Here is an 11107-nt window from a genome sequence, read left to right on the forward strand (position 1 = left end):
CCCCGCCTCTAATAACTTCACAACCTCTCTTCTAACAACTTCTTTCATAGTTGGATTCAATCGCCTTTGAGGTTGTGCCACGGGCCGAAAATCATCTTCTAACATAATTTTATGCATACAATAGGCCGGACTAATACCCTTCAAGTCGGATAAAACCCATCCTATTGCTTCTTGATTCTTTATCAACACTTCCTTCAATCGATGCTCCTCCTTGCTAGACAAACTGTTATTAATGATAACCGGCTTAGTAGAATTGTCACCGAGAAACACGTATTTCAAGTGAGACGGTAACACATTCAACTCCACCTTTTGCTCTTCAACTTTAGGTTCATCCTTCAACTCTTCAATTTGAGTTTCAAATGGATTCATCTCATCACAAGCCTATAAATTTCTCAAGCAATCTTCAATTTCTTTCTCTTGATCTTTGGTGAGAATTTCAAGAGCTTCCATTAAAGTCTTCTCAAGAGGATTCGACAAGTGCATTTGATTCTCCACTTTCATAATAGCCCTTTCGGTAGCATCGATTCTAAAACAATCATCATCATCACTCGGATGCTTGATGGCTTCAAAGAGATCAAGACATAATTCTTCATCTTGGTACCTTAATTTCATTAAGCCATCATCAATATCTATCATCATTCGGGCCGTCTTCATAAAAGGCCTTCCTAAGATCAATGGAATCTCAGGATCTTCTTCCATGTCTATGACAATAAAATCAACAGGATACCAAAATTTGTCAACCCTGACAAGCAAGTTTTCCGCAACTCCATGAGGATGAGCTGTGGATTTATCCGCTAATGATAACGTCATTCTTGTCGGCTTCAAATCGTTGATTCCTAATCTTCTCACCATAGACAATGGGATCAAATTAATGCTAGAACCGGTATCTACCAAACCTTTGCCTATGTGAACATTTCCAATAGACACCGGTAAGGTTACCCGCCCAGGATCATTTGATTTTATCGGAGTAGTGCGTTGAATTAACGCATTACAACAAGAGCTCACCGTTACTACCTCCGGATCCAAGAATCTTCTCTTCTTAGTGATGATGTCTTTGATGAATTTTGCATACATCGGCATTTGCTCTAATGCCTCAGAAAAAGGAACATTGATTTGCAACTTGCTAAAGATGTCCAAGAACCGAGCATAGTGCTTTGCATCTTCTTTCTTTGACGGACCGGGAGGGTAAGGTAATTTCTTCACTTGTATAGAATCTTCCACCTTCTTCTTTCCCTTCTCACTCACACTCAATTTTTTTCTCTCTTTTTCTACAACTTTCTTAAGAGTTTCTTTTTCCACTAATTCTTTCTCTTTCTCATTTTCAACTAAATCACCCTCAACATTTTTTTCTACTTCAATCTCCCTATCTTTTTCACTTTCAACAATTTCTTCCTCAACTATCTCTCCTACACCCATATCAATATTTCTACCGCTACGAGTTAGAATTGACTTACAATGCTCACGAGGATTTTCTTGTGTAGTAGCCAGAAAAGGACCTTTGTTTTGATCGGCAAGTTGCTTTGACAATTGCCCGACTTGAGTTTCAAGGTTCTTTATGGCGGCATCCGTACTCTTTTGGCTTGCAATTTGCAATTGCATGAATTGGCTAAGAGTGTCCTCTATTGAAAGATTTGTTTGTTGAGGTTGTTGAAGTTGTTGGTTGTAACCACCTTGATAAGGATTTTGACGATTCAATGGACCCGCTTCCGGCCTCCATCCTTGTTGATAACCTTGATTACCTCTTTGTTGGTAACCTTGGTTATTGTTGTAAGGTTGTTGTTGTTGTCTCCCACCATAAACTTGATTAGGATTAGACACATAATTCACCTCTTCACCCGGTGGAGGACAAAAACCAGTTTGATGGTCACCCCTACACAATTCACAACACATCACCTGTTGATTTTTAGAAGGGATCCCATGTATCTCTTTGATTTGTTGAGGAAGTTTTGACATTTGTTGAGTGAGCAATTCTACTTGTTGTGTCAATAACTTGTTTTGAGCAAGTATTGCATCACTAGTATTCAATTCAAGAACTCCTGGTTTTCTTTGCGATGCACTACGGTTGTGTTGCCCTTGATGATCATTCAAAGCCATCCTATCAATGATAGCAATTGCTTCAGCAGCTGTTTTTGACATCAACGAACCACCCGCGGTAGCATCTAAAAGAGTTTTTGGTTGAGGTTGGAGTCCATTCCTAAAGATATGGATTTGAGACAATTCATCAAACCCATGACCTTTGCATTTTCTAACCATGGACTTGAACCTCTCCCATGCTTCATTGAGAGATTCATTCGAACCTTGAGAGAACACCGCAATAGAAGTTTTCGCTTCCATGAACCTATTGTGAGGAAAGAACCGATCCAAGAACTTCTCTTCTAACTCGTTCCAATTTGTCATGACATTATTTGGTTGATCAGGGTACCATTCCTTAGCTTTTCCAATTAAGGAATGAGGAAAGAGTCTCCTGAACACCTGTTCTTCTTCAGCTTCCGGAGCACCAATTGTTCTGGCGATCTCGTAGAACTTTGTTAGATGAGTAAATGGATCCTCGTGATCTGCCCCTGTGAACGGATTTTGGTATAATAATTGAAGTAACCCCGTCTTCATTTCGGAGTTTCTTCCATTGGCCTGATCACGAGCAAATTGTGCATTGAGACGAGGGCTGTTAACACATGGCCCTCTAGGTGGAGGATCCGCATCCATTTCTTCCTCAACCAAGTTTTCAACCGGAGTTGAAGAAGAAGATGCTTCTTGTTGTTGTCTTCTTTCCCTAGCTAGTTGTCTCCTCCTACGAGTTTTGCTATTCTCTCTACGCGCAGTCCTTTCAATCTCAGGATCAAAAAGGAGTTGATCTGCAGGTATACGTCCTCGCATAAACTGTAATCTGAAAAACTAACCAATCAAATTAACAAACACAAGGAATATAATTTTAGAAACAAGAAATTAATTATAAGACTCAATACAAAACAAACTATTGCAATGCTTGCAATATCTAAACAACAATCCCCGGCAACAGCACCATTTTGTTGAAAGAGTATTGTGGTGTACTTTTCGTTTATATCATATCCACAGGGATTATTGCGATATCACCGCCGTTCTATAGCCTATTTTGTCTTGAGTTAATGTTACTTTAGTTTTAGGTTTGCAAAAGATCATTCAATCACTTTAGTAGCAAAGAGTAAATTAATGAAAGTTCTAAGTTAAAGAAAATGTATCAAGATTCGATTTCATCGACCTAAATTTGTATGTTTCCTTATAAATATATGCTTATGAACTTGCTAACGATCAATATAATTACGTATCGACACCTATATCATTCGTGTCCGCAACGATATAGCTAGATTTACCGTATTGTTTAACCGACGATTTCTCCACCGTTTAAACAATACAAATAACGTTTTAAAACCGATACTTAGTAAACATCAAACTCTAAATCCATGTCTACAACTTATAGTTTGAAAGATGATAAGTTAGGTCTAGATACAAACATTGATGTCTCAAACATTTATACCAAAGAAAAGCTTTAATAAACAAACTAAACCATCTATATTGATCATCACTTGTTCATACACATATATTCACAAGAAATACATACAAAAAGCTAGGAAGATTACATCTTTTCTTGATACAAAAGAGATTTAGCTATCCATGAGAATGGTAGCTTGCTCAAGAAGGAAAGGATGAAGATCAACAAGCATCAAAGGCGATTAATCGACGATCAAGGCTTCCAATCTTCAACTCTTTGTTTGCTACAGTGTTTTATGCTCTTGGTTCTCTCTAAAATATCTCTATATACTCAAAAAGTGATCTGTCCATAAACTAAATAAACAAAGTTTCGCAGACCGCGCTTAGCGCGGTGCAGCCCGCTAAGCGCGCTATCAAAAATTGCTTAAACCGCCCAACCGCGCTAAGCGGGCTCTAGACCTCGCTTAGCGCGGAACTCTCTGCCAGAACTTCCTTCTTTTCTTCAAAACCGCGCTTAGCGGGCTCAACCTCGCTTAGCGCGCTTCCACTTTCAGCAATCCTTGGCTTAGGTCTTGGAACATCATCAAAACCCTTTTTCCATGGTCCAAGCTTCCAATTATCTGTAAAAACTACAAAATCCACACAGATTGCAAAGATAAGAACTATTCAACAATATTATAAATATAAGAATATATATACCAAATGATAATAAAATACTACTATTTACCACAAAAAGACTTGAGAGTTACCAAAAATTACCTAAGATATTTACACAAATTGGTAACTAACAAAACTACAACATACTACCATACCTCATTATAGTCAACAAAGTGTCTGTTTTCCTTGAGATAAGACTACTCTATCATTGCTACCTGTTATCAGAAAGATTGTAGGTTAAATAGTTCTCTTCAAAGGGAATCCCATAGCTAATAGTAGATGAGTTGACCGCACTTACAGTCTCATCACTTCTCCTAGTTACCTTGAGGTGTTGTAATGTAACGTGATCCCATGGAAGAAGCCTAGGGTGGCACCATATTCAGGAGACATGTTAGCAATAATTGCCATGTCAAATAAAGATAATTTACTCATACCATCACTTATTGAATGAAACCATTAATATTGTTAGTAAGGACGATTATTATAAGATGAAAATGGAGAAAATAAATATTTAGCTTGCTTTATAAATTTTTTATCACAGTTAGAATCAAATCAGTTGTTGTAACACTATTGTGTAGTTTTCCAGATAGCTCGAATCCAACGACTCCAGGAAAAACCATGCTCATAGGCTGCAAGGACAATTATTTCAAATCAATCATTCCAGAAATGAAAAAATAAAATAAAATAAGACAAAGTTCTAGAAAAGATGACTATTGTCTAACTTAACTTAACATAAATGTGAAGCTTAGTCAAATCCATGAACTATGAAAATCCTAAACTTCTACTGCCACAATATCATATTAGTCGATATCATACTGTAACATATGGAAAGATGTTTCCGTTTCATAGAGAACCCTTGCAAAAATTCACGATTTTAAACACAATTTTGGTACCAAAAAATCATGATTTTAGTACAAATAAATCAATTCAAACAGGACATACGCAAACACAACTTCCTTCCCAATCCTTGCGTTATTTTAGCTCTTTTTGCATTATTTACATTATTAACAAGACTTTCATCGAACAGGTGAAATGCATTATTATTCAAAAAAAAAGAAAAATGTTATTATCAATGTATGTCAAAGTAATTCTTTAATCATTTGGATTGAATGGTAAGAAATGTAGCTCCGTTAATCATTTGGATTATATGGAACACATCCCATCGAAAACTTAACTCACTTACCATGAAAATTGTTCACATCTTTATTTGCTTCCTCAGGAGTGGAAAAGCACACAAAACCATATCCTTTGCCTATCCCTTTATAATATCGCATAGCTTTAGCAAAAAATGATGCATTCACAAAAATGATGATGCAACCCTTCATCACTTACAGTGTCATCGATATTCTTCACGTAAATGTTTGAGCCCTGGAAGTTATATAATGACACTCTAATAAAATTGAAGAGAAAATGGTTGATTGTATATATGATAGTTGTAAGAAAGTTACCTTATATTTCAGGACTTTCGTTTCTCTTTGAATTGCTGATACAAGATCTACTCGCGCTAAACCTTTTTCGGGGCCCTGGATACATACAAAATCTTTGAACCTGTTTATCCAGCTGTAAAATTGAATTGAATGAGACTTAGGTAGTATGAATGTACATTAACAATGAAAACTAACCCCTTTTGTAGCTGAATCAATCTGGCTTGGCAACCGCAATAAAGCTGAGTATCAAATAGATCCTTATCTAAACGCTCCCGTGATATCGCATAAAATCAAAAGGCATAAACTGAACCCATAAAATCAAAAGACATAAATTGAACCCATAAAATCAAAAAGCATAACCTTAACCCTAAATGCACGATAGAAGCATCAATGGGTGCATTTTGTTCATCCAATATCTCACCGCAAGATTGAGATTACCTTAAATCTCTGTAAACCCAATATCTTTCATAACCTAATATTTACCTTAAAAAAAATTTATTCGTAGATATTTGTAAATCCTTGCAGAACCATGTAGTCAGTGTTGAAGAAAAGAAAGAGAGAAGAAAGAAGAAGATGAAGAGTGAGGTAGCGCAAGAGAGAAGAAATAAGAAGAGATAAGAAAGCACAAGAGGGAGAGTGGGGTAGGGGAAGAAAGAAGTAAGAAGATGATGAAGAGAGAGAATGCGAAAATCAGAAGAAAAATTTGAAATAAAGTTGGCATCAAAAAATGAGAAAAGAGAAAAAGAAATTGAAATTGAATTTGAACCATGTGATATCATCAACTGATCCAAACCTAGCAAGCAAAGGCATAAAACAATACCCATATATTTGGAATTCAACAATATGACATCAGTAGTTGCAAAAAGTAAATTTTGGACCAAAATTACCCTCATTTTATTGAGATGGCCGAATGAGAGGGAAGGGCAAATGGAAGTTTTCCAGAGCTTTTCTTTTTCTTATATGGTAGATATATAACTATTAAATGATATACATGGATATAAAGAAAACTTCAAATAATAAAAACTTTGCTATATCTTTAAAATTAGCACAAATCCCCGGCAATAATGCCAATTTATTGTTTTTGTAGGAAAAGTAAGTATACAATTATTGTATCACTATAAGAAAAGGGGTTTTGCGAAATTTTTTTAATTTGTTACGGCGGTTTGAACCGTCACAATACTTGGATTACGATGGCTTGTAAACCGTTGCAAAATTGTGTGCCGGCCTATTTCACGTTGGTTCATAAAATTGTCGCTTAAATCGCCTTGAGTATTTGCGAAAGTTAATAAATCGCAACAACCTATGTGCGATGGTTTAAGCGTCACCAATTTGATTTGGTGTTTTTGTTTTGAATATTTATTGTGACACTTTTAACCATCACAAATGTGAAATTATGACTGTTCAAACTGTCGCCATTTAAAAAAAAAATTATAATTATACATCATGTAACAATTTATAGTAATATTAAATATTTATTTTTATATTTTTGATAAAATTTTGAACTTTTTATTAAACAATTAGTGTTTATCTTTCACTATTTTAATCTTAAGATTTTATTTATAAAAAATTGTTATTATTATTCTAATTTTTTATTTTATTTTTGGTAATATTTTTTACTATCTTTTTTATTTTTGTTTTTATTTTATTTTAAAATAATCATAAATAATTAAATAAAACTATTATCATTAAAACAACATCTGTTTAAATATATAAAAATGCTTACATCAAATTTAAATAAAATAGTTTTAACATTATAAAATACAAAACATTATTTGTATCTAAACATATAATTTAAATACATCAAAATTTCTAAAGTCAACTAAATAGTCCTTAATAATAAGATAATGGTCTTACACCTATCATTATTTCATATTCTTCCTCCATAATAGAATTGGTCCACAGAAGAATTGAATTAAGACCTAATGAGAGAAACTTGGAGATTCGTTGCTTGACTATTAAAAATGTACGAATATTGTTAAACTAGAAAAATATATCAAAAAAAAATAAGATGTGAATAAAATATAAGTGGAACATATTGTGTTGTTATCAAAAATGTACAAGTGCTTTGTTATTCACGATGACGTAATCTAACTAATCTAATTACGTTGGTGCATCAATGTTTTATGTCATTTTTATATAGTTTTTTGGTTCTATAATTATTTTATTGATCTATATTCCAGTATTTCACCATTTGAGTTGACCTATATACGTCTATTTGACTTTACAAACACTTAGAATATTAGTATAATTAAAATTCACTAGAATCATGTATATTGTTAATACATAGTCAATTTTGACTATTCATATTTGCCATAAAGAAAAAAAGGATTATTTTATTTTGAAAATTTGAAAAATACAAAGTAAGTACTACTATATATATTAGTATGAGAGTAACACAAAAAAGTCTAAACTTATACATTCTCTAACAAACTAAAAATAAAACTAACCAACTAATTAAAACAAAAAAATAAAAATTAAAGCTTAATAATTTTTAAAATCTGAATTATTGACCCGATTAAGTTGTTGGATTATTGATTTATTAATCAGATCAATATATTACTGGTCAAACTGCATGCTAAACCAATTTGTATTTATACAAATTAAAAATAAAAAAATTTCTTAACATAAATTTCATAATAATAAAACATACAAAAGAGAATTCTACAAAAATATTCATACAAAAAAGTTAAATAAAAAACTTACATAAAGTTTCAACTACCAAACATAATAAGTTCCGAAAAAATTTAAAATCAAAATGTAACAGAATTATAAAATAAACAAGTTCTAAAATTAATCAATTAAAACACAACCTCAAATAAGTTATAACAATAGTATATAATATATTTGAAAATATTTCTAAATGGGAGGGAGGGAAAACTTTTTTTTTTCTTTTAATTGTTGATTTTAATTTACTCTCCATTCAAATGTTGGATCATTTAACCACACAATTGGTGAACAATCGGGTTTAGGGTATATGGGAGGGAGGAGGGAGGGAGAGAGAGAGAGATATATATAGAGAGAGAGGGAGAGAGAGAGATAGAGAGAGATAGGGAGAGAGAGACTTTATTAATTTTGAGATTAGCTACCTCCAAGATATTCATACAAGTAATGTGCAACAATTGAGACCTAAAACAAAACCTTGAAATACAAGAAAAAACCAAAACTCGGGCGCATGACTAGTTAACACATCTGGTTAACCGGTTACACGGACAAACAAAATAACTTTTAAACGAAGGTAACTTATCTAGAGGGGGTGAATAGATCTCCAGTTAAAAACACTTGGTGAAAATTCAATTTTAAAAGATTGTTTGTTATGGATAGCGAAAAATGCCCAGATCAACTCATATAATCCGGACCGTTATTGGAAAATTCGAATATGCGTAGAAACCAACAAGAATTGCAATAATAATGAAAACACAAAAGAGGTAATATATTTTAGCACACAACACGTTTGAATATGATTACACTAGTAATGCATTTCCAAAGAAATATAAAGTAACAAAAATTAAGAGGAAAATTGTCAAACACTTGATGTGCAATCAATGTTGATCAAAATTTTATTATGTTTTTGTTGACTTGTTGATCAGAAGTTTATCTAATTGTATCGATTGCACAATTAATAATTTACAATTGAAAGTAAATGAGAGAGATAAAGAGAGGGAGATCACACAAATATTTGTTTAGGAAGTTCACCAAGTCGTCCTTGCTGTGGCTACGTTTGTCCCCAAGTCAAAGGAATTGAGATGATCAATCTTACTTTACAAAAATCTTTTATAAGATAAATTTAGCAATCCAACCCTACAAACCGTATGTTTGTTGTTGATTTTAACTCTTTCTCTTCCCTTGATCTTGAGCTTGATCAAGTAACCCGATAATACCAATTAAACCTCTAGTTACCGCTACTCCTTCGATGAAACCACTTTCTTCGAAGCTTTCAGTCGACTGAATCCAATTGTAAATTATCGTGATCCAAGACTCCCAAACGATCCTTCGGTTACCGCTACTCCTTTGACAGAGCCACCTTCTTCAAAACTTTCACTCGGCTAAATCTGAATTGCGAAGTCTTGTGAAAAATCCACAAATCAATACCTTGATCTTGGAGGACAAACCCTAACTGGTTTTTCCCAATGAAATCCCCAAAGATTCTCAACCCAATTTACAATTCAACAACTTAAATTGAACATTTTTAATCTAATCTAGATGACACCCAACAAGAATGAGTATGTGTATTTGTTGTGTGTATGCATAAATGATTGAATATGAAGAGAACTCTTTGTATGTTTATGGTTTAATCTACTTTGAAATAATGCATCTATGAGGTATTTATATGTGTTTAAGTTGGAGGCAAAAGAAAACAAGAGGTATAGAAAAAGAATGTTGATTTTTCAAATTTTCACAGCATGTGTCGACACATGTAAGTCACGTGTCGACTCATTTTGACACATGAGTCCACACATGTATGCTATGAGTCGACTCATGGTGGACAGAAGCCACATGCTTTAAAAATTAGTTACATGTGTCGACTCATTCTTCGTATGTGTATACTTATAGAAGAAATTTGTTTTCTATGTATCAACCTGAAAGCTGCATGTGTCAACACATATATTACAGAGCCCACAGGATTTAAAATGCATGCACATGTGTCGACTCATAGGATGTATGTGTCGACACATAGATCTGATATTTTTCATGAAAACTCAATTTTACTATGTAGAATCATGTGGAATCATTTCTAAACCATTTCTAAATGTTTTTATGTTTCCTAATGTTAAGATGCACATCATGGCTCATATGATACCGTACAATATACAGAAACGCTAAAATATCATAGTTTTGACATCATGCAAAACATCTAATAGGAAACTGCACTCACAAAAATATCTCATGTCAGGTGCAACCAATTAACGCATTTGGTTAACCGGTTACAGTAGCTCAAAACCAGTTTTTTCAGGTTCCAAAACCGATTACACCTATGTGTTAACCGGTTAAAACACTTGAATTATTGAATTTTAACTACCACCAAAACGATGTTGTTTTGACGAGTATAATCAATCTGTCGGTTTAAGAAATTCACCGATTCATTGATCTGACTGATAAACCGACCGGAAGACCTTAACTTTTATCAAAGTCAATCTTACCGAAGTGGTCTACCCTCCCATTCTCTATCTAATTGGTTTGATTGGCAGGGTGAGACAGGGTTTTAAAACACCAAAATTTAACATATAATTTATTAAAAATTTTAATTTTGCAGAAGAAAAATAGAATATATAAGCATATTAAAAAATTCGTAATATTGTGATATAACTTTCACTTCAATCCATTGGCCAATATGCATCAATATTGTGATATAACTTTCACTTCAATCATCTCTATAAATGAATGACAGAAAGCTTAGTTAATCAACGACATTTGAATTACAATATATTTCAAAACACAATAATAATATCTTGCATACACTTATAGAAATCTGCTCAGTATAAATTTAAATGAACATTATTCATCTTACTAAAAATAGAAACTGATTAATTTTAAGATACAAATATAATCAATTTTTCTAG

This window comes from Vicia villosa, linkage group LG6 (genome assembly GCF_029867415.1).
Source record: "Vicia villosa cultivar HV-30 ecotype Madison, WI linkage group LG6, Vvil1.0, whole genome shotgun sequence".
NCBI lineage: Eukaryota > Viridiplantae > Streptophyta > Magnoliopsida > Fabales > Fabaceae > Vicia > Vicia villosa.